Raw genomic sequence first — 26,155 nt, 5'->3', positions numbered from 1 at the left:
GGCCCTTGAGAGCGAGCCACGAGCGATTTTGTAAGCCGGTTATTTGAGGTTGTCCGTATGCTTTCACACAGGGATGGCTGCTGAAAGCCAAGCTGAGACACTCACATCCCAGTGACAGACAAGACATTCACAGATAACAATCAGGATGGATCCACCCTGCGTCAAAATGAAAACAGAAGCTGCACTCGTAAAGTTGGAAATTAGACGTGTCCGATGTAACTCCACAGGGGTTTCCTGGGGAACATTCTGAAGGGCGTCAGAGCAGCAGGAAGAAATGCAGGAGGAAGATCACAGAGAATGACAAAGGACAAAGAAATATTGAAGAAAAGAGAGAGGAAGTATAGTAAAAGCCCAAGTACATGTCTGGATAAGGAAATGGCCATTTTCATTCTTTCTAAGGAATATTCCAAGTAATTTACAGCTTGATGTTGTCTATAACAGTATCCTGTGACCATTTTGACTTGTCAATCAGTTTGTAGAAACAGTTGTACAAAAGCCTTTCAGAAACATAATTAAACAGAATGTTCTATTTCAATCATTGGTTAAAAAAAATGCAAGTAAAATGGCCTACTGAACATCACTAAGTATGTGTATTACTGCCGAAACACTCTTTTTATTTATTTATTTGTTTTTTTACTATTTCAGGGACGAGTCAAAATCATGTTTGTGGTAATCAAACATTTATTATCTGTTATTAATTAATTTAATTTTCATTTATTTTAATACTAATGAAAAAATATACATTTTTTAATTTAAGAATGAATTAAAGTTAAAAAAACATAAAAAATAAATAATACAAATATTTTAAAAAATAATAATTAAATTGAATAAAAGTAAAAAAAAATAAAATAAACAAAAACGTCAAAAATAATATTAAACAAAAATTAATGTGGTCAACTTATTTTTATAGCGCTTTATATAATAGAGATGGTTTCACTGCAGCTTTACAGTATTAAACAAAAGAGTCAATTATGCAAATTAAAAAAATGAACTAATCCATAATTCTGCTATAAAGTAACTGTAGAATCAAAATAGCGTCATTATTCAGCTCCAATCAGTTCAGTATTAATTCAATTTAAAATAATTTTATTTTATTTATTTAATACATATACATTCTCAAAAACTGCCAAGCTAGAACTCATTTAGTGCATAAAAGTATAAAAAAAGACCCAGAAAACAAAGGGAAAGAAAAATGCTCTAGCCTAAAGTGTGGCATCATGATTACTTAGAAGATTGTACTAGTCAGTGAAAAGGAAGTACACTTGGCAGGAATCAGGGTGTATGGCATAGGGGATAATGACCTACAACTGGAACATCGCCCAGTGGTCTGTTCTGCTTCAGTGGTGGCATGGAGAGCATCACGAGCCTGGGGTTTACAGCACTTTAGGATACACACACACACACACACACACACACACACATACTCATGATACAATGGTTCAACCGAAACCTTACACTTCATTGGACACGCTGCATCATGAAACTGACAAGGGCTAAAAACATGGTGTGTAGTGATATTGATCCAGACATGCCTGCACACACACTCTTTAATAGCCTCTCTTCCGCCCTCCCACACATACACACACGTGTCCTTTATTAATGTCCACAGATACACGCCGTGGTGTAAACATCAACAAAGCACTAACTTTTTGATGGCTGCTGTGTGTTGGATGTGCCTGGGATCATCTACTAATGATGAAGTCACAGACACCAACACAATCAAAACTTCAGCTGAGAAACTCTGAAAACAGAGTTCTGCTTTCGTGTCTCGGGAGATTTTAAGATATGTTTTAAAGATGTTTCTTTTTGGTCTTGAAAGTTCATATTGAAATTTCTTAATACAGAACTTTGTATCTTAGCAAATCCGAGCACAGATTAAGACATTGTTGAGAAAATCACGTGAAACATCTGAGAAGCATCTTTTTATTGAATATCACTTCATCTAATCTCAATGCTGTCTAGGAGAAACAATTGAGATAATAAATAAAACTCATTTGAGATTCTTCTTTCCTAGTACTGCAATGGGAAAAAGAAAAAAGCTTGTACAGAAAAGAAAATAAATAAATAAACTACACAGCATGTGGTTTGTTTTTCACTAAAATTAGACATCAAAAAATTGTTAGAACTGAAAGAGATTGAGACAGAAGCAAGGTTTTGGTTATTTGCCATCACATTAGCTAATTTTAGATTGTGACAGAGCAAATAGGACAAAAGGAAAAAAAGGAGGCAGGCCTTTCATACCAGAGGCTATCTATCATTAAAAACCCTACTGGGTATAAAAATATCCCTGAGCAACAAAACTGTCATTGGTCCTGTAGGCCTGTCATTTATCAAGCTCTGGCCAATTGTTGTGAGGCCAGGAGGGAAAATGGGAATTCTGGGAGACATTTATCCTGTTTTAGGGCAGGATGCTGTTACTGTCTCTTTCTTTCTTCTTCTTCTGGTTTGATGCTAGTGATAATTTCTCTTCACAGGTATCTAGAGTGAGAATCGTAAACCCAAGGGAAAAAATGACACCAACAGAATTTACGCTATTCAGTCTTTCAGCGGCTCTCGCATTTTCTAACTTTAGAGAGGAACAATAGTAGAGGTCGAAGGCAATGACAGGGGTGTAACATTCAAAAGTTTAACGGGTTACACTATTGTGTTACTCCTAAAGAGAGAAGATACAGTAGCTTCAGTAATGGGAACTTGCAGATTGCTGATTTTGTGTTAAATTCAGTAACTGGACTGTACTACATGGCTAAAAAAGAGACAAGTATATTTAAAACGTTTCATTTAGCAGACGATTTTATCCATCATATTTTACAGATGAAGAGCATCACAAACAATCTCTCATAATGGGAAACAAGTCGTACTAAACAAATAAGTTGAACGAAGAGAAAAGTGAAAAATGTTTTTTTAATTAATCAGGGTCAAAAATGCGACTTGGCCAGTTGGCAAAATGCATCTTTTATGTATTGTTTGCTTATAAATTTCAAAGACAAAATTACAAACATTTCCCAATTAACAAAAGTAAAAGTTAGTTTTAAAAGCAATGCATTACAGTATTGCGTTACTCCCTGTGAAAAATAAATAGCTGCGGTACTTAGAAAGTAATGCATTACGTTACTTTTATGTTACTTTTTCTCACCTGGGCTGGGCTTGCTTGTTTGTTCTTAATAATAAAAAATTTATTTCTGGCAAATGTAAAAGCCATGTCACAAAAAGTTAAATGAATGAGCCCCAGTCTGAAGGAAATGTAAATTTACGTCTGTACAGTAGAGGATGCATAAATTATGTTGCTTATCTAAAGTAATTTTTTTTATTAGTATGGTTAAATTAGACCATTGAATGTCAGCAGCAAAAACATTGGTTAATAAAATGGGATTAAATATATAAAGGATATTTATGTTAATTAACATTTAATTATTGCTGGTTTGTGTCATATTTTGAATTTGTATTTCATGGTTTTGTAAAAAATATATCACGGATTACAAAAAGACATTAAGCAACACAACTGAATTTTATAGTAAATGTTGAACACCAAACAGTTCATTTAAACTGTAATAATATTTCAGAAAATGTTACTTTTGAATGGCAGAATACAATGAAATAATATAAAATATAGTTTCAAGCCTGCTAAAGACTATTTATGGCCAGAACATTATTATTATTATTTTGTTTTTTTTTATTTACAGGCCACCCGGGGAAATTCAGTTCAGTTTATTTGAATACATAACATAACTTGAAACATTGCTCAACACTGGTTTAAAGAAAAGTGTGAAAAGTGTGAAAAAGTGTGAAAGTGTGGAAACACGCATGTTTTATATGAGCATTCCAAAGGAAATCACAAATGAAAGGCACAATTTAGGTTTTCTCTTTTCTCTGGCACATTTCTGCCTTTTTACCTTTGCTCTAGCTGATTCTTGAAATGTGGCTCTTATGATAAATTGCTTGTGATGTTCCTCATTTGTAAGTCGCTTTGGATAAGAGTGTCAGCTGAATGACTAAATGTAAATGATTTATGGGTGTACAGTGGACACCTGAAGCCTAATCGTGAGATACATTTCCTCCTGCTATCCATCTTGCCCCTTCCATTTCCCTTCATAACTCAAATCTCGAGGCTTGATGCAAAATTTTCACCATCACATAATTAAAAGAGCTTTCAGGGGTCAATACAGGTGTCTTCAGAGCTGAAGGGAAAACAGCGGGCACCTGTCCAAAGGTAATATTTAGTGTGCATTAGCCTGTCCTGATGATTTCCATCAAACACATGCACGATGGCACACAGATTCACTCTTTATATATGTATAACTCACGCAAGACAGCATGCTATATGTAGTTAACACTGGGCCTAGTGCACTAATCCATAAGCGATCAAATCATGACCATAATTAGCTAATGGTTCCAGCAGGCATCTCTCATGAAGAATGCATGTAAACACGACTCTAATGACATTCTGTCAGGGAGCTCGGAGGAACGGATAGAGAGAGAAGGTGCGAGATACACTCACACATTGAGATAAATCACCTCTCTGCCTTAAACAAATGCACACCCATAATAAATATCAATATTGCAGATTTATGTTCTTCAGACATAATTAGCTTTTGAACAGTGATGTAATTCTCAGCCAACACGTATTGTTTTGTTCTTTACTGACTCTTGAGGATGAAAGCACTTTCATTTTCTCTCTTCTGCTCACATAAAGACAAATACACACATAATCGCTGATTAAATTTAGGAGGAAAGTGTTCTGAATACAACTGTAATCTCAACAACATCTTGATGTGTTCAGTGGTACATGACGACTTGTTAAAAATCAAATGAATAACAGAAAGACAGTTTTGTTGTTCTTAAAGCTATTAGAAATAATTTTTGTTAAGTACAATAAAGCTGGAATCAAAGGTCCTTGGTGATGGGCCAGACTAAGATCAGTTCACAAACCCCTTATGTTAACATACACATCAAGGACCGAGACATCGCCCAGCATGGCGCAGCCGGGGCCCCACCCTGGAGCCAGGCCCGGGGTTGGGGCTCGTATGCGAGCGCCTGGTGGCCGGGCCTTCCCCCATGGGGTCCGGCCGGGCTCAGCCCGAAGGAGTGACGTGGGGCCCCCCTCCTGTGGGCTCACCACCTGCAGGCGGGAGCGTAAGGGGCCGGTGCATAGTGGATCGGCGACAGTCGAAGGCGAGACCCCCGACGACTAGATATAGTCGGGCTCACCTCCACGCACAGCTTGGGCTCTAGAACCACACTTCTTGAGAGAGGCTGGACTCTCTACCACTCTGGAGTTGCCCATAGTGAGAGGCGGAGGGCTGGAGTGGGTTTGCTTATAGCCCCCCAGCTCAGCCGCCATGTGTTGGAGTTCACCCCGGTGAAAGAGAGGGTTGCTTCCCTGCGCCTTCGAGTCGGGGATAGGTGTCTCACTGTTGTTTGTGCCTACGGGCCGAACGGCAGTGCGGACTACCCGGCCCTCTTGGAGTCTCTGGGAGGGATGCTGGAAAGTGCTCCGACTGGAGACTCCGTCGTTCTACTGGGGGACTTCAACGCTCACGTGGGCAGTGACAGTGACACCTGGAGGGGCGTGTTTGGGAGGAACGGCCCCCCTGACCTGAACCCGAGCGGTGTTCTGTTATTGGATTTCTGTGCTAACCACGGTTTGTCCATAACGAACACCATGTTCAAGCATAAGGGTGTCCATCAGTGCACGTGGCACCAAGACACCCTAGGCCGGAGGTCGATGATCGACTTTGTGGTTGTGTCATCAGACCTTCGGCCATATGTCTTGGACACTCGGGTGAAGAGAGGGGCGGAGCTGTCAACTGATCACCACCTGGTGGTGAGTTGGATCCGATGGCGGGGGAGGAAGCTGGACAGACTCGGCACACCCAAACGTACTGTGAAGGTCTGTTGGGAACGTTTGGCCGAGCCCCCTGTCAGAGAGATCTTCAACTCCCACCTCCGGCAGAGCTTCGACCAGATTCCGAGGGAGTCTGGAGATATTGAGTCCGAGTGGACCATGTTCTCAACCTCCATTGTCGCTGCGGCTGCTCGGAGCTGTGGCCGTAAGGTCTCAGGTGCCTGTTGAGGCGGCAATTCCCAAACCCGGTGGTGGACACCGGAAGTAAGGGATGCCGTCAAGCTGAAGAAGGAGTCCTATTGGGCCTGGATGGCTTGTGGGACTCCAGAGGCAGCTGACAAGTACCGGCAGGCCAAGCGGACTGCAGCCCGGGTAGTCGTGGAGGCAAAAAATCGGGCCTGGGAGGAGATCGGTGAGGCCATGGAGAAAGACTATCGGTTGGCCTCGAAGAGATTCTGGCAAACTGTTCGATGCCTCAGGAGGGGGAAGCAGTGCCCTACCAACACTGTTTACAGTGGAGATGGGCACCTGTTGACCTCAACTGGGGATATCGTTGGGCGGTGTAAGGAATACTTCGAGGAACTCCTCAATCCCACCGACTTGGGTTCCGTTGAGGAAGCAGTGGCTGGGGACTCGGAGGAGGACTCGTCCATCACCCGGGCTGAAGTCATCGAGGTAGTTAAAAAGCTCCTCGGTGGGAAGGCACCGGGGGTGGATGAGATCCGCCCTGAGTACCTCAAGTCTCTGGATGTTGAGTGGCAGACACGCCTCTGCAACATGGGGACAGTACCTCTGGACTGGCAGACCGGGGTGGTGGTCCCTCTTTTCAAGAAGGGGGACCGGAGAGTTTGTTCCAACTATAGGGGGATCACACTTCTCAGCCTCCCCGGGAAAGTCTATGCCAGGGTACTGGAGAGGAGAATTTGGCCAATAGTGGAACCTCGGATTCAGGAGGAACAGTGTGGTTTTCGTCCCGGTAGTGGAACACTGGACCAGCTCTATACCCTTTCCAGGGTGCTGGAGGGTTCATGGGAGTTTGCCCAACCAGTCCACATGTGTTTTGTGGATTTGGAGAAGGCATTCGACCGTGTTCCTCGCGACATCCTGTGGAGGGTGCTCTGGGAGTATGGGGTTGCCGGCCCCCTGCTTAGGGCTGTTCGCTCCCTGTACAACCAGAGCAAGAGCTTGGTTCGCATTGCCGGCAGTAAGTCAGACCTGTTCCAGGTGCATGTTGGACTCCGGCAGGGCTTTGTCACCGGTTCTGTTCATAATTTTTATGGACAGAATTTCTAGGTGCAGCCAAGGGCCGGAGAGTGTCCGGTTTGGGGACCATACAATTTCGTCGCTGCTTTTTGCGGATGATGTTGTCGTGTTGGCCTCCTCAGACCAGGACCTTCAGCATGCACTGGGACGGTTTGCAGCCGAGTGTGAAGCGGCTGGGATGAGAATCAGCACCTCCAAGTCCGAGGCCATGGTTCTCAGTCGGAAAAGGGTGGACTGCCCACTTCAGGTTGGTGGAGAGTTCCTGCCTCAAGTGGAGGAGTTCAGGTATCTTGGGGTCTTGTTCACGAGTGAGGGAAGAATGGAACGTGGAGCTTCTGCACCGCTGTACCGGTCTGTCGTGGTGAAGAAGGAGCTGAGCTGTAAGGCAAAGCTCTTGATTTACCGGTCAATCTACCTTCCTACTCTCACCTATGGTCATGAGCTGTGGGTCATGACCGAAAGGACAAGATCCCGGATACAGGCGGCCGAAATGAACTTTCTCCGTCGGGTGGCTGGGCGCTCCCCCTTAGAGATAGGGTGAGAAGCTCGGTCACTGGGGAGGAGCTCAGAGTAGAGCCGTTGCTCCTCCACATCGAGAGGAGCCAGCTGAGGTGGCTCGGGCATCTATTTCAGATGCCTCCTGGACGCCTTCCCAGGGAGGTGTTCCAGGCATGTCTCACCGGGAGGAGGCCCCGGGGAAGACCTAGGACACGCTGGAGGGACTATGTCTCCCGGCTGGCCTGGGAATGCCTCAGGGTCCCCCCGGAAGAGCTGGAAGAAGTGGCTAGGGAGAGGGAAGTCTGGGCGTCTCTGCTTAGACTGTTGCCCCTGAAACCCGGCCCCGGATAAGCGGAAGATGATGGATGGATGGATGGATGGATGGATGGACAATAAAGCTGAAATCAAATAGAATGTAACAATTAGATGAAAACCTAAACTTACAAGAAAATTAGAAAAGTACTAAAATTAATAGAACTAAAATCTAAATAAATTCAAGGAAACAGAAATATAAAAAAATTAAATAAAATATTACATATCTAAACAACTAAAATAAATAAATTAAATATCAACATAAAAATATCAAAGTAATAAAAATATCAACATAAAAGCTAATTCAAAAATATCAATAAATACTACAATTGTATATAAATAATACAAAAATAACACTGCAGAGAGATTCAGGCTTAACGTCGACATATATGTCATTCACAACCTACTTCTGTAACGTATTTCAAAAGCAGATGATGTGGTGCTACAGAAAAAGTCCTTTGTAATCTATTTAACACTCACATTTGGGTATGTGGGAAGTCATGGCCTAATGGTTAGAGAGTTTGACTCCTAACTCTAGGGTTGTGGGTTTCAGTCTTGGGCCTGCAATACCACGACTGAGGTGCCCTTGAGCAAGGCACCAAAACCCCGACTGCTCCCTGGGTGCTGCAGAATAAATGGCTGCCCACTGCTGTGTGTGTGTGTTCACTTTGGATGGGTTAAATGCAGAGCATGAATTCTGAGAATGGGTCATCATACCTGGCTGTATGTCATGTCACTTATTATTATTTATTTTTTTTGTCACCATCTTGATAAATAAAATCAAGTCCAGACCTATACCTCATTTTTTTTCTAGTTGAGCTTCCATTTTTATTTAGAAATACAACAAACTACATTTGTATTGGTAATGCCATTTCATATTGACATGATTTCTATACTGCTGTGGAACAGGCAAAAAAGACCATAGACAAAAACAAAAAAAGCTCTTCTCTCGCTCTTATCAAACATTTTTGTCTCTCAGGTTAGCCAGACTCTCAGACTCATCCTTTTCAACAGTTAGGAGATTTGAGGATTGGGCTGACAGGGGAAGACGAAAAACAAGGGACAGCCAGTCCTTAGCGAAAAGGTGAGGTGGTATTATAAAAAATACCTCTTCCACATCCCCTGGATTTGACATGGTGGAGATAGAAGTAATAAGCACTCACCCAAACTCTCTCTCTCTCTCTCCATCACTAAAACCATCTGAGCGGGAATGAGAGAGAAAACAGAGGAATTCAGCTATATTTATAAAAAACTAGGTCAAATGACACTTTATCTTTCATAGAGGGGAGGAAAGAGAAAGGAAGTGACAGGGAAGTACTGACAGACCACATGTGGCTGTGTAGGAAGTCTTGAGGACCAATGAAAAGCATTTTTGCAGAAGATGCAATGCACTTATAAATCACGAGGGCCTCCATTTACTAAAATCAAAGGAAAATGAAAATATCAATATCTAGACCAACACGTCAACAAATATCATTCTAGACCAACTTTACCTGTGCACCACTACTTCACAAATCTTCAGATATTCTAAGATTTTATAAAAAATATATATGTTTTTCAAATTTTTTAATGCAGTATTCAAAGCCAAAGATATTCTAGTTAATAAAACAAAATCACAATCAATTCCACAAAGATAACATGGCCTTTACAAAATCTGCCAAAAAAAATAGTGACTTACAGACCAAAACAAATTGCATAGAAAAATTTTCACTCAAAAAACTGGTAGAGAATTTCACAAATAATTAGATAGAAAAAGCAAGTAATATGTTTAATTAAACATGAAAATTTGAAGAAGAAAGACTGAGATAACATTTTCTTGTAAAAACTTAAAAAGTAAGCAGTGGAACAATATTACACCAAGGCAGGCTAAAACTGCAATGGAGCAAATATATGAGCATTGGATGGTTAAATGTTTGCTGAATGCCAAAGAGAAGTGTTCATTTAAGATATGAGACATACAAAACTAGTCATTTTCTGCAAAATATCAAAGATGACATCTCTGTCTTTCCCCGAAGGCTGCAAGCCTCCCAAACCCAGGCATTCCTGTGAAACGAGAATGATTCAAAGCACACAGAGGCAGTTGACCTTACACTAACACAATACAACAAATGTGAGAAATAGAGACAGAGGAGAGAGAGAAAAAGAGAGAGAGATCTAAGAAAAATGGGGGGGGGGGTAGATGCATAATTGTCCCCAAGGTAGCAGCAGAAGTAAAATCTGTTGTTGAGTTTGGCAAAAGAAAAGGTCAGTGCTTTCAGTGGGCCTATTCAATATCGCACATACTCCCAAGCCTGGTGGTTTTGGACAGCCACTCTTGAATCAAGCTTTCAGATGAGCCTTTATTGTTCCCTAAGGGATGGAGAGAAACGCTCCATCAACAAAGGCCACGCCAAGGTCTGATTGCAAGGAGGACAAAAAGAGCATTCAGCCGGAACCACCATATTATATCTGCTGATAAGTAATGGTTACAGTCTAAATACACACATGTGAACTAACACACACGGAAGAAGATAGGGCTGGCTAACAAAATGGTAAAGCAGGACAAAGACTTACGACAAATGACTTGTAGCAGCAAAGCAAGCTCTACAGAATGAGGTTTGTGTTGTGATATATATATATACGACACTGCTGCTGGGCTGGAAAATCAGCAAGCAGAAAAAAGCCCACAAAACAGAGATCTAAGGGCAAAATAAATGCTCTCTTTTGCTGGAAACACTGTTTCAGTCCTTTGAACTCCCATAATGAAGTTGTAATACTATCAGCAAGTCTTTCTTGAAGGAGTTGGGAGAAAAATGAGAACATAGGGTGTCCCTTTCTCTGACAAAGCTCAATTCAATTGTTGTGTTTGGACCTCCCAGCTTCTGTACTACAAGCTCAACTATTCTAGTACACACTCACAGACACAATTTACACATAATAGGCACTTAAAGGCTTTGTGGCCATTCTATAATGAATAGCCATTAAGCATTACGTTACATGAGGCAGTTAGCGAGACATAACAGGTGCAGAACAGGAACAGCCTAATACGCTTAGCAAACATTAAGATGATGTTGCTTTGAATCCCTGAATAGATTGACTGTACATCAATTGAATTCCATATTAATGAACCAGTTTGGCTTTCAAGCTAATGAATTACAAGGAATTAGATATAATAAATTAGTTGTTCGTAGAAAGAATACACTGTCCAGACGGTGCTTTATTTTACAGATGTAACAGCAAAATATACAGCATCACATTATTCAAAAGAATAAAATGTAAATATATTACATTTTACATTAAGAAAAGTTTTTGAAGATTTTTTAATATTTATTTTTTAAGATGCAATCACATATTGCGGCAATGTAAAATTGGAAATTTCCATCACCACGATGCATCCAGAGAATTTTTATTACATTAGATTTTCATTAGCATAATACAGTGATATTTTATTGTATTAAAGTAAAGAAATATTTTTTCAATCAACATAAGGGCAGCACAATACAACAATACCATGAAATATAAATGACTAATACTTTATTATTATTATTTTTTTTAATTACAGTAATAACAACTCAATTAGGAAATAAGATTAATAATACCACAACAATCATTTAAATGTAGTCTAAATTGTTCTAAATTAGTACTTTCTTTAGATTTTTTTGGCTGGATTTACTTTTGGGAGTATCAACTAGGACTGCCCAGTTTTAGAGAAAAATCAATTTGTCATTTTTCTGGTTAAAAATTGTGATTACAATTTTAAATGCAAACATTTATATAAAGACACACATTTATACAAAGAACAATAAGACTGTTTAGTTTTATTGTAGGGCTACACAATTTGGCCAAAAAGTGTCAAATGTAAAATGCTTATATATCAGTATTACTAATAATAATTAATATGATTATTATGATTATTATTTTAACAAATAAATAAAAAATACTATTGTAATAAATATTACTATTGTAATAAATTATAATAACACAATATGTTGTGTTATAAATTGTAATAGCACAATTTATAAAAAAAAATTATTTAGAATCTTATTAATAATAATAATAATAATAATAATATTATATGAAAATAATTTCCACACAGCCTTAATGGTTCCACAAATTCCACAATTTACCTTTTGCTTCTTTCGTTTGATTTGTGGGGTTCTATATAGTCTCGCGTAGGTCTGGAATTCATGGCAGCTTTCATTGGCCAAAGCCCGCCCTAGAGGCCCTTTGACCTTCATGTCACGTTTCGGGGCGTGGAAATGCAGCCGCAATAACAGACCGGTGAGTAAAACTCTCAGACATATTTTAAAGATTCTATGCCGTGAACTTTAAATATTTCACATACTTTTGAAAATCCAGCGTTTAGTTGATCCTGACAAGTGCTCGTCATCACAGTTGTAAATACGATGGCTTTCTTCTTTCGTGAAGGGGTTTGGCACCACAGTATTTTTGTTTCCAGCCGAACGTTAAAGAATGCGACACACACGTTTCGCAGAAATCCTGAATAATTCAACCAATCCGATGATGAATGGTAAATGGACTGCATTTATATAGCGCTTTCAACAGACCACATGGCCATCCAAAACACTTTACAATTTGCCTCACATTCACACACAGACTGCGGTGTCTGCCATTCAAGGCGCCATCCAGCTCGTCGGGAGCAGCTGGGGTTAGGTGTCTTGCTCAAGGACACCTCGACACTTGGTCAGGTGGAGCCGGGGATCGAACCACCAACCTTCCGGTTTGTAGACAACCTACATGAACCACTGAGCCACTGCCGCCCTCTATGACTTTGACACTCCTGAAGTGTTTCCACTTTTGTGTCCCATATGCATCAGACGTTTAGCCAACGGTCTGTGGGCGTGGCGTCTGAAGCTGAGACTAGGTTCTATATGACCAAGACACACAATATCAGGGATGCATGATCATCACAGGTACTGTGGCTAAATCACAATCGGAGCAAGGTACAAATCATCTGAAAAAAGGCAGTCGCTAACTAATACTTCCTAAGAACACCGATAAGGCCTTTGCTATATTCTGCACCCAAACTTGGTCGGCAGAAAGTCTGTGGTAACGTCACTTTAGCTCAAGGATCAGTATAGATCTGCTGGGTTCAACTGTTCAGAGTCTAAGCTCTCTTGCAGTATTTAATTTCAGCTGTAAAGTGGCCCTCTCATCGCCCAGAGCTCTGCTGTCTGCTTCACAATCTGTGGAAAGAGACAGTAGAACATCTCTGCTCTCTCTCTCATTCTCTCTCGTTTTTATTCCTGCTCTCATTAAGCATTCTTCGCAGTGCCTCATATGTCACCCTGCATTTATTAAGTCACCATCAAATTAATTATGCCCTTCTCTCTGCCAGCCCAATGCAATCTTTCTGGTCACATTATTTCAGATTAAACTATTCCAGTGAAGAAATGGCTCCCATGAATGAAATTTGGTGGAACATAAGGTGCATTGTCTCATAAAATCATTTCAAACAGATGTAATGTGAAGAGAGTTAACTGATTTGGTGAGGACAATTTGCTGAATTGTGATAGTATGCTTATGAACACGAGGCGAAAAATCAAAACAGATGTTTGGAAGAGAGATTTAAAGGGACAGTTCACCCAAAAATAAAAATAATTTCACTAATTACTAAAATCACTAAAATACCCTTTGTACCCTGTTCCTTTAAAAACAAGAAGAAAAGAGCAAACTAAAGACTAATAGGAACTCGCAGAAGCTCAAAGGGATAGTTCCAAATTAAAAATTCTAAAGTTGTTCCAACCCTGTATGATTTTCCTTCTCCTGTTGAATAGAAAAGAACATATTTTAAAGAATGTTGAAAATGTTAAAACAGAAGAAACAAACTCAAACAGGTTTGGATCAACTGTAGGGTGAGTAATGGATAACAAAGTCGCTGGTGCACTCTTAAAAACAAGCTACTTTTCTATTTATTTATTCCAAAATAAAAAAATAAAAACACACGGAAGTGTTCAATCACGGTATAATATTTCTAAAAGTTAAGAGACCATGTGGCAAAAGCAAAAGTAACACAAAAACTTACTAATATAAATAAATTCCATAAAAAATTACAGTGCAACACAATTTGTTACTTTACTTCAGTAATGTTGTGCTATGTTTAAAAGTAATATTACACAGTATTTTACATGAAAACCTGAAACTGTCAATAGCAGATGTGTGTGATTCATTACCCATGTGTGCAATACTCTAAATTAGCAAGCCACTGTTTATGCTTAATTACGATGCTGAATATTTTGCTTTATTTATTTAAAACACTCATCGCCAATAATGAACAACAATTCCCCATCTCTGTGATTAAATCTAGTTTGCATGATCTTGATAAATGTTAATGATGTGTATAGCAATTTGAATATCTTGCTTAACAAATGCACATGCAAATCATCTAAAACTGTAGTCCAAAAGGGAAACCGATTCATAGGCCTGTCTGGTCTCTCAAATGATTTGCATTCAGTTCTTTCTGATTTAAAACATTTAAACATCTTATAAGAACTTCAGCATTTCCACAGTTTTTGACCAATGAATTCCTGTGACATTTCCAATCAGTTATTTAGAAGACCATTTCTAGACAACTAAATATGTGAGCATTAGTAGAAAAATAAAACAGCTATGTTGACTATTAAAAATGACAATTACTTTCAGTGGATTTTATAGGCCTGGAAATCACAAATTTAATGGAAAAATAAATATATCCCTGATACATGTTGGTTTTACACAACTTCGTTCAAGACTTTTCCATTTTGAATAACCTTTATATCTCTGAAATTAACATCTGGGTTGCCACGTCTTTTGATTAATAAACTTTTGTGACTTTCCCAGTCATTTACGAGCACTGAATGAGGATTTTAACCTTTTTACTTTAGATTAAATATAACACAGTGTTTTAATTACAGGGTTTCTGTTATTTCCTCCTTTGAATGCGCTGCCCTATGTAGATATAGATATTATATGTCTGTAGAACTCCCATATAACATCTTCATCTACTGAAAATACTCCATCAGCCTTCATAAGAATTAAATGACCTATATGATGCATTATGGTATGATTAGCAGTTTCTTGCAATCCTAACAGACCTTGCAGTTCATGCTATTCTCAAAGCACGATCAAGGCCTCTGATTTGTTCTTACTGAGGCAGTGCTGAATAAAGCTTATACTCGCCACAAAGAAAGCACCAACTCGCTGTTTTTCTCTCTGGGGCAACATTGCTCCTGACAGCAATGGCTTTTAAATGCTCTGCCAGTCAAACAATGGCATTGACTAATGGTTATCCATCCCTGTTTCCTCTATGTGAACAAGGGAAAAGGCAACCACACAACCACGCACCGCTCAAGGTCATAACCAGACAACAAACTTCTGGCCTCCATTACAAGTGATGGATAACAAAAACTCCTTCATCCTGACACAGAAATGATCAGAAAATTGTATTATCTGAGCACAGAGATAAAAGGATTACTAAACAGAGGAGATGAGAACGTGAGCGATATGGAGACAATGAAAAATGGGTGTATAGAGGGATAAGGGGAGGATGGAAAGACAAAACATTTCACTTTACGAGGTGCTGTACGAGGAGAAAGACACTGCATGTTTCTGACAGGTGATCACAGGGCCTTCAAGTCTGTATGTCTGTCAAATTCAACGACACAGAGACACACATGCACAAAATGTTAATGCTGCAATGGTTTTAAGTAACAGAATCTAATGCAAGGCGAATTTAGGCAACCAAGCTTCAAAAACCGGAAGGGTGAAAAGGTCCATTTTTGATATCAAAATAAAATTCTATAGTTTTAAATCATTAATGCTATCACATCATGCCACCCATATTTACACCAACGATCAAGTCATGTTTATGTATAACACTTTATACAGTACAGATTCACAGCTTCACAGTACCAAAGAGGAAAATAACAGAATCAATGATGCAGACTTCTTCAATTATGAGACACATTCAAATTCTGCTGTACAGCAGCTCTAATAAACACAATAGTGTCATTATTCAAGTCAGTTTAGTGTTGAAAAGCTGTGTAAAAAGTTAATAAATTATGAAAAAATAATTTAATTTAGCTATAAATAGCTCTACAGAAGACAACAGCAACATTATTCAGTTCGATTCAGTGTCGTTATTCATATCGTTGTTCAACCACTGCCTTTCAGTTGATTATTAACTTGGCCTACCCAGTCATAAGGATGGAAAAATGTCACTAAAAATTACATTTTGATATATTTAGTTGAAAATGAAGCAAACGTGGACAAAAAACATTATGTTGTCCCGCTGAGAACAGATGCATGTTTTTGTCCTGTTAATCACAAGCTCCGATTCCTGACCCGAGCCGCTCGGCAGCATTCTGTCCCACCCAGTGAGTGTAAGCATGTGTGTGAGTCTGTAAGTGTGAATGCATCACTGGGAGTGTGCTCATCGAGGCATGTAAACCAGAGCAGAGACATGTAAGTCAGCAGAGGGCCCGAGCGAGGCTATAATGAAAGCAGCGTGTCAGCGGAAGGTGTGATGAATTCGGGAGACATGGAAGGGGGAGAGGGAGAAAAAGCAAGAGGGAAGATAGAGACAGAGAGAGAAGGGAAGAGCGGAGGGCTCTTAGCAGTTGGGTCCCCAGTGTGAGAGCGTGATTCCGGCAGCTCGCAGCAGGAGAATCTTAGAGGCTGTAGCTTTCCTTTATTGGAGCCTGGAAATCAGTAAACAAGTCTGATGTGTGTTGAGATAGGATGCTAAACCCACTAACACACTCTCCATCATCTTTTACTGTCTGTCTTTTTCTGTCTATCACTCTCAATTTCTGTCTATTGTCTCTTTTGGTCTGTCAATCTCTTTAAGTCATTCATGGCAGTACGCTGCTGGATACCCAACTTCCTTCATTCTCTAGATCTCTTCAAGTAGCATTTTAACATAGTCACCGCTGCAAAACCACCTACTCACCAGAATCATCAGATGAGCCTTTATTATCACTGTAAAATGACAGAATGTCACTAACCTCTTACATCAAATATCTAATTAGAAAATATCTAATTGCAATTTTTCTGATGAAAATTTCAAATGCAATAAAAAAAAGAAAAACCTCTAGATTTGATGTGCTGATTTGTTGAGCTGCACAATTTGGCCAGCGAATATTACACATTAACATGACTATTCAATAATTCAATAATATTATTATATTAGTCATGACTCTTTCATTATCGTTCTCTGTGATTTTAATGAAGCTAATCTCACCCATGCATACCACTCTGTCCCCAGAGCAGCTCTGGGATTCTCAGATCACTGTTTGGTTCACCTTCTACCAGCCTACAGGCAGAAACTCAAATCTGCTAAGCCTGTAGTAAAAACTGTAAAGAGATGGACTGCTGAAGCAGAGCAAGATTTAAAGGCCTGCTTTGAACTTACTGATTGGAGTATTTTTGAGGCTGCAGCTACTGATCTGGATGAGCTTACTGACACCGTGACATCCTACATCAGTTTCTGTGAGGACATGTGTGTTCCCAACAGGACTTATTTTACTTATAACAATGACAAACCTTGGTTCAGTGCAAAGCTCAAACAGCTTCGCCAGGCCAAAGAGGACGCCTACAGGAGTAGGGACAAAGTATTGTACAAACAGGCCATATATACACTGAATAAGAGTAAGCAAAGTAAAACTACTCTGAAAATCTAAAACAACAGTTTTCAAGTAATGACTCTACATCAGTATGGAATGGCCTGAAAGCCATCACCAGCTACAAGACCCCATCCCCCAGCACTGAGGCCAGTCAACACCTGGCAGAAGACCTGAACGAGTTTTACTGCAGGTTTGAAAAGCAAAAACTTGGTCTGACACCCCACATCCGCTCTGACGGTCTCACAGCACAGCCATCAACACCCTACCCCTCCCTCCCTCCCTCCCTCCCCACTATTGTTTTTAAGCCTGTACTCAAGATCTGTGAAGATGATGTATGCAAAGTCTTCACAAAGCAGAAGATAAGGAAAGCCAAAGGCCCAGATGGTGTCTCTCCAGCCTGCCTCAAAGCCTGGTCTGTCCAGCTATCATCCATTTTCACATTGATCTTCAACAAATCCCTGGAGCTGTGTGAAGTCCCCTCATGCTTCAAACGCTCCAACCTCATTCCTGTACCCAAGAAACCAAAAATCACAGGACTTCAGACCCATTCCTTTTTTGAAAGTGAAAAAAAAAGTGAAAGTGATGTGACATTCAGCCAAGTCTGGTGACCCATACTCAGAATTCGTGCTCTGCATTTAACCCATCCGAAGTGCACACACACAGCAGTGAACACACACACACACACTGTGAACACACACCCAGAGCAGTGGGCAGCCATTTATGCTGCAGCGCCCGGGGAGCAGTTGTGGGTTCAGTGTCTTGCTCAAGGGCACCTAAGTCATGGTATTGAAGGTGGAGAGAGAACTGTACATGCACTCCCCCACCTACAATTCCTGCCGGCCCGAGACTCGAACTCACAACCCTTCGAGAGTCCGACTCTCTAACCATTAGGCCACGACTTTGTGGGCATTAAGTCATTCGAGAGACTGGAGCTGGGCTACATGATGGACATTACTGGACCCTTGCTGGATCCTCTGCAGTTTTCTTACAGAGCAAACAGGTCTGTGGATGATGCAGTCAATATGGGATTGCACTACATCCTCCAACATCTGGACAAACCAGGGACTTATGCAAGGATCTTGTTTGTGGACTTCAGCTCCAACATCTTCATCCCGGACACCCTTCAAAATAAACTCACACAGCTCTCTGTGCCCACCTCCATCTGTCAGTGGATCACCAGCTTACTGATAGACAGGCAGCAACTAGTGAGAATGGGAAAACTCACATCCAACACCAGCACCATCAGCACCAGAGCTCCCCAGGGCTGCGTTCTCTCCCCACTGCAATTCCCCTTCTACACAAATGACTGCACCTCTAAAGACCCCTCTGTCAAGCTCCTGAAGTTTGCAGATGACACCACAGTCATCGGCCTCATCCAGGATGGCGACGAGTCTGCTTACAGACAGGAGGTTGAGCAGCTGGTTGTCTGGTGCAGTCACAACAACCTGGAGCTCAAAACTGTGGAGATGATCATGGACTTCAGGAGAAACATCCCTGCTCTCCCTCCACTCACCATCATAGACAGCACTGTGGCTGCAGTGGAGTCATTCAGGTTCCTGGGCACAACCGTCTCTTAGGACCTGAATTTGGACACTCACATAGTTTCTATTGTGAAAAAGGCCCAGCAGAGGTTGTACTTCATTCGTCAGTTTAAAAAGTTAAACCTGCCACAGATGACACAGTTTTACTCGGCTATTATTGAGTCGTTTCTTTGCTCTTCTATAACTGTCTGGTTTGGGTCAGCCAGCAAATCAGATTTAAGAAGACTGCAACAGACTGTTAGGGCAGCAGAAAGGATCTTTGGTGTGCACCTGTCCAGTCTTCAGGACTTGTACAACTCCAGAGTGAAGAAACGGGCAGGTAACATCATCAAAGACCCCTCTCACCCCGGACACAACCTGTTTGCACTTCTCCCCTCAGGCAGACCCTACAGATTTCTGTGCATTAGAACATCTAGGCATAAAAACAGTTTTCCCCCCATGCCATCTCCAACTTAAACAGCTAACATATGAAGCTAACATGTGTTCTTTAATTCATTTACGTAAATAATTGTACATCTTAAATGATTGCCTTTCTCAAATATTATGTAAATACATATGCATATCCCTTTATTTAAACAGTTCTAGTATATAGAGTAAAATTGCACTAATCTGTCCATAAATCAGTGTACTGTTCCAGATTCATACACATTATTTATTGCTATGTCTTACTAATTTTATTTTATTTGAATTCTGTTCTCATGTCAGATGTGTATGTATGCATGTATGTATGTATGTACCAGGAGCACCTTAAAAAAAAGAAACACAACAAATTCCTCATGTATTTGCACACACCTGGTGAAAAAAAGCTAATTCCAATTCTGATTATTATTGTCATTATTATTATTGAAGTTTTACTTTTTATTTTATTGTGGTTTATTACTATTGTAATATTTAATTATTATTTTATAATCAATATTATTAAATATAATATTACATATATTATAGTACATTATGTTATAATAATATATAATGTTATTATGTGTGTATATACAGTATACACACACAATTTCATATATATATATATATATATATATATATATATATATGAAAGTAAATTAATTAATTAACTTGTAGTTTAACTACTTGAAATTATGAGCACCTTGAAGCTTCCCCCACACTGGTTTTTATACGTTTATATATGCTGAAGTGCATGTGTAAGTGGGTGTACGCAAGTGCTTGCCTATAGCTCCTTCCCTGTCAATTTCTTTTCAATTGCAACCTTTTCTGCTCCACTTTCTAATCTTAGAGGAAAGAAATCAGACACACAATCAAGCACTGCTGCCCTTGAGGGCCCTCAAATCATCACGAAGAACAAAAAAATATGAAAACGTAAAAATGAAGGGCTAAAAATGCCATTTACCCTCGTCAACCATCTGTAATGTGCACATGTATGCAATGCTGCCCTGACAACCTATAATTCAGAACTCAATTACCACTCTAAAAAGTGCACAGTATGCACAGGGACTTCGGACACCCAAGTGGACACCTGCACAAAATTGTTTGTCATGATTAAATGACAGCTCTTTTGATTGCCTCTGATTTGTTGACAGCTCCGGCCTGAGAATGAGAAACAGAGGGAGAAAACTGTGAAAGAACACTAAAATTAGGCCAAGAGCTTTCATCTGTCCATCAAAGACATATCTGAAAATCACCAGCCTCTTTGAGTTCATCAGGTCCATAAAGATTTCAAAAAGTTTTATAAATCAAACACATCACCAGGCTATAAACTCAAAGTCTAGGACATTCAGAAAGATACTTAGTTTTTCCTTCAAGGAAGAAACCAGTGACCCTATATCTTACAGTCTAAAAATACCCAGATAGAGCTGTTTTAATCTTACATTTAAAGCAATAGTCTTCCCAAAATGAAAATTTTCTGAAAATCTACTTACACTCGGGCCTCTCAAGATGTAAATTAGTTTGTTTTTTCATCAGAGCAGATTTGGAGAAATTTAACATTACATCACTTGCTCATCAATGCATCCTTTGTACTGAATGGGTGCCGTCGGAACAAGAGTCCAAACAGCTGATTAAACACTGCAATAATCCACAGCACTCCAGTCCATCAACTGATGTCTTGTGAAGCAAAAAGTTGCATGTTTTTAAGACACTAATTTATTATAAAACTATTGTTTCCATTAAGTCCATACTATTGCTTTTTCAAGACATCACAACTGAATCAGGAGAGAAATGAGTAGGGATCAAGCATAGTTTACCAGCCAAAACTGTCCAAAACAAATCTAAACTAATATTTTGGATTTTTGGATTTTGATGTGAGAGGACAACAGGGGATGGACTATTCACTTGAGATGTCTTTTTTCACAAGATGTTAATTAATGGAATGAGTATTCCTTGTGGATTATTGTGATGGTTTTATCAACAGTTTGGACTCTCATTTTGACAGCACTAACTCACTGCAGAAGACCCATTGGTGAAGAAGTAATGCAATAATGAATTTCTCCAAATCTGTTCCAATGAAGAAACAAATGCATCTACATCTTGGATGGTCTGAGGGTAAGTACAGTATGTTTTTAGCAAATTTTCATTTTTTTGTGAACTATTACATTAAAGGGATATTTCCCTCAAAAAGGAACCTGTGCACGTTGACACAGATGTTTTTGGCAACAAATTTGACTACCTGAAATAACTCCAACTGAAAGTACTGGCGCACATTCCCTCACTTAGCATTTTGAAGTGTGGCATCGGAGGGATGATTGGTCTCCTCTCCGAGTGAAATAAGAGCGTGTGCACCTGGCCACAACATCTCATTCACTTGTGTGTTTTCCCTGGAGGAGCGTGTCTCTGAAGTCTTCAGAGAGCGGCAGTAAAGAGAGGAATGGATTGTATTGATGCTAGTGACCCGTGGTCCACGGAGGAATAAAACAAAACAGTGGCGACTGACAGGCTTCATTACACATCCTGTAAGAATGCATTAATGTGCCCTCATCCCCACCTGAGTCACCTTTCTCTTTCTATCTCCCACCTCTTCTTGCTCTGGCAGTAGAGAAAACACAACATAAATGAAACCTCCTTATTATTTCAATTGATTCTCCTGGGCTGCAATGTGATTAATTAGAGAGCAAAATAAGATGTGTGCTTAAATCTTATCCTTCTCAAAGTTTTCTTTTGATAAAAAATATCCTAATCTCACACTGTTTACACTTTACATGTCATGGTCAGTATTAACTAAAATGCTGCTGATCAAATTCTTTCAAGATCAAATTCTCTCAGCTATGATATACACAGATATTTAGCTCTATACTCATACTATTCATCAACAGTTGTCTAATTTGTGTCGATTTTAAATTTGTATATAAAAAAAAATTTGCAGAAGGAGATGATGTTGTTACTGCAATGAAACTTAAATTAGAAGCCAATTAAGTTCCCAATGGATGAGACAAGACTGAGCAATAAAGTGTTCCTATATTTGCTGTTATCTTCTAAGGCTGTTCTAAAATTATTGTAAAACCTTCAAAAAAAAATTTTTTAATTACATGTAATATTATGTTATGTTATATTTTTTATTTTATATTTTATTCTCAATTCTATCATCATGAAATTTATGGTGTTCTATACTTGCAGCATGATATGAAAGAGCAACATCGGAGCAATAACATTTTTCTGTGGGTACACTCTTAAATTGCAATTTTTTCATCAGGTCTTTTGCATCCTGGGTGTAATTCACTGAACACTATATTAAGTGCTGCCTACAATCAGAGAGGAGAGACTGATATCAGCATGTCTCCACAGGCTTTAATGACGGAAGGATCATGCCGCGGCCCAATTTCCTCCCCTGATTAGACAATCAGATCCTGATGACATCAACATGTGCAGATGGTGCTTCTTCAGCCGTTTATTTATTAATGAGTGCTTGTGTATTTTTATCAGATGGGGCCTGATGCTAGTGCCCCCAATAGAGAAAAATTACTAGACTTTGATGTCTTCGGCTGGATTTTGTTTGATGCTGCTGACGACCCCGTTTCCTTAAAACAGTACGTCTCAGCTGGCTTTCCTTCAGGACCTAGATTTTACTTTGGACATCAAGTGGCGACTCAACACTGTATCCTAATCAGGCATGATGCAATAAATCACCATAAAGCATGTAAATTTGTGGGGTTTTTTTTTCCTAATCAGCCATAACTACAAAAAGCTATATATATACAGTACAGACCAAAAGTTTGGACACACCTTTTCATTCAAAGAGTTTTCTTTATTTTCATGACTATGAAAATTGTAGATTCACACTGAAGGCATCAAAACTATGAATTAACACGTGGAATTATATATGGAATTATATACATAACAAAAAAGTGTGAAACAAAGTTCTTCAAAGTAGCCACCTTTTGCTTTGATTACTGCTTTGCACACTCTTGGCATTCTCTTGATGAGCTTCAAGAGGTAGTCACCTGAAATGGTCTTCCAACAGTCTTGAAGGAGTTCCCCGAGAGATGCTTAGCACTTGTTGGCCCTTTTGCCGTCTGCGGTCCAGCTCACCCCTAAACCATCTCGATTGGGTTCAGGTCCGGTGACTGTGGAGGCCAGGTCATCTGGCGCAGCACCCCATCACTCTCCTTCTTGGTCAAATAGCCCTTGATGCCTTCAGCGTGACTCTTCAATTTTCATAGTCATGAAAATATATATATATATATATATATATATATATATATATATATATATATATATATATATATATATATATATATATATATGTGACGAGTGGGGCGGGGCCGAGGGACATGGGAGCGAGGCCGGTGGAGTGATTGGAGATGAGCTACACCTGTTCGACCCGCCGGTCACAATATATATATATATATATATATATATATATATATATATATATATATATATATATATATATATATATATATATATATATATATATTTAGAACAGCAAATATATGAAAACTTTATTGCTCTTGTCTCATCCATTGGGAACTTAATTGGCTTCTAATTTAAGTTTCAGTGCAGTAACAACATCATCTCCTTCTACAATTTTTTTAGAAGAAATTAAAATCGAAACAAATTAGACAACTGTTGATGAATAGTATGAGTATAGGGCTATATAATATTTAATGTATTGGTTATTTATCTTAATTTTTTTATATTTATAATAAATAATAAAATATATCTATGATATTAAATTCAATCACATACTACAGATTGTGCTGTTGTTTTTTGTTTTTTTGTTTGTTTGTTTGTTTGTTTATGAAACAGGCCAATATTCAAGCTTCTAAAGATATATATATATATATATATATCCCTCTGAAACACAACAGCTCATATTTTTAGGACATAACCGACCAACTGAGAGCCACTGCCATGAAAAAAAACACTTTCGTCTTCAGAAAACCACCATCCAATTCTGGGAATGGTGCTTTCACTACAGCAATCCTAAACTTCTTTAGTGGTTTAAAAGCAGCACACTACACCCCAAAATGGTCATTTATAAGGATGTAGCATCTTTCCAATGGAGTGTCTGGAAGTTGGAGTGCTTTGGTGTCAGATCTAGTGTGTAGGGAGCAAATGGGGTTAAATAAGCTGGCGTGGAGAGACATAGTTGTGTAGCTGACTCTATTGTCTTCAAGGGTGCTGCAAGACAGAGGTTGTTGAGCACTGCAGGAGATGGCTGAGGGAGAGTGACAGCGAACCTGATTGCCATTTGTCTCGCTGTGAGCTACTGCTTTGCTTCCGAGAGAGAACAGCTGAGAGAGAAAGAGACAGACGGGAGGCCAAAGAGCCTTCTCCATATAACAAGAGGCCAACAGAGAGAATGAAAGAAAACAAACGAAGAAAATGATGAAGAAACTGAGATATGACTGAAGAAAATGGATCTTTGCTGAAATGAAAGTGCTGGAAAAGGAACTGATCACCCAAAAATGAACATTTTGCTTAATTTCTCAACCTTACGTTGTTTCAAACCTGTATGTTTGATTCTTCATTCAACATCGACTAATCATATCTGTTTAGCTCTAAAAGAAAAAAGCTTCACTTTTAACTTTAAAAAATGCATAAAAGTTTGGTCTGTTCTTCACATAAAACTATGATATGGCTTGGAATATAGTGCAAAAGTCTAGAGTTCAAAAGTGTGCACCGATTTATTCACCAGTCATTTTTTTTTAAGTCTTTGTTAAAACGTTACACACCATGAACCTAACCAACCAGCTACGAGGATAATCACAACATTACAAACTTTGATTTATACTTTGAAATGTATTCACAAATCGGACAAAAAGACAGAAAAAGGTAAAAAAAAAAAAACTGTACTGAAAAGCTTAAATGGGGGAAAGAACTACAATCCCATGAATCACTGAAAATAAAAAAGCTGAATTAAAAATCACAAATAAATATAAAATGATCGATTTAAAGATGTTGATTGTGCTTAGTGAAATTATATATTTCATGTTTATTGCAAAAAATATGAGTACTTTTTTCTGATTGGTGGAATTTCTTTGCAGAATCATGGGTAATTTAGTTTTTTCCACCAGAATTCCACCAGAACACCAGAGGTATATTATCCCTTGTTATTACACGGCTCTATCACAAGACATTTTTGTCTTAATTATTTAATTGCCTTAAAATTATTTTTGTGGTGAAATGTTGTGTAATAAGTAGTTTGACTGAACCGTTTCCCTTAAATCTCCGTCTAGTTTGAATATGCCGCTTGCTCACAACTGCTGTCTTCGTGGAAGCTTTGCTTTCAAATATTTCAACCCGAATCAATATTTCACATCAAATTATTTACTAATGTGGTAAGTAGCCGTGTAATAAGTGGGATAATGTACATCCAGCCAGTTGTTCTCTCAGAATAAACCCTGACAGGGTGATCTGGACCCCAACATGAAGCCAGCTGGATGTACATTATCCCTTACATAACAACCTTGCAGTTCACAGCAGGTCTGTCTTTAAAGGTTTATAAGATAATATTAAAAATCTATTCCATTTAAAAGAAAATGAATGGGATTTTTACTTCTAGAACCTGACTGTTGTACTCTACAGTGCACTTTAATGGTGTTTTATGTCCATTTGGAGATTTCTTCCATGCTCCATAAAAGGACTGGAATGACAATACTGGCAGAACTTTAATTTCTGAGTGAACTATT

The 26,155-nt window shown here is 39.1% G+C and overlaps 1 protein-coding gene across 9 annotated transcripts in view; it reads right to left on the bottom strand.

Moving 5' to 3' along the window:
- LOC132160797 (receptor-type tyrosine-protein phosphatase T) overlaps window positions 1-26,155 on the bottom strand; it is a 236,362-nt gene that overhangs the window by 165,699 nt on the left and 44,508 nt on the right. The window lies entirely within an intron of this gene.

The sequence above is a fragment of the Carassius carassius genome, chromosome 17, assembly GCF_963082965.1.
Source record: "Carassius carassius chromosome 17, fCarCar2.1, whole genome shotgun sequence".
NCBI lineage: Eukaryota > Metazoa > Chordata > Actinopteri > Cypriniformes > Cyprinidae > Carassius > Carassius carassius.
Note: the sequence above shows the minus strand (reverse complement) of the source record. Positions and strands in the feature narration are given on the sequence as shown.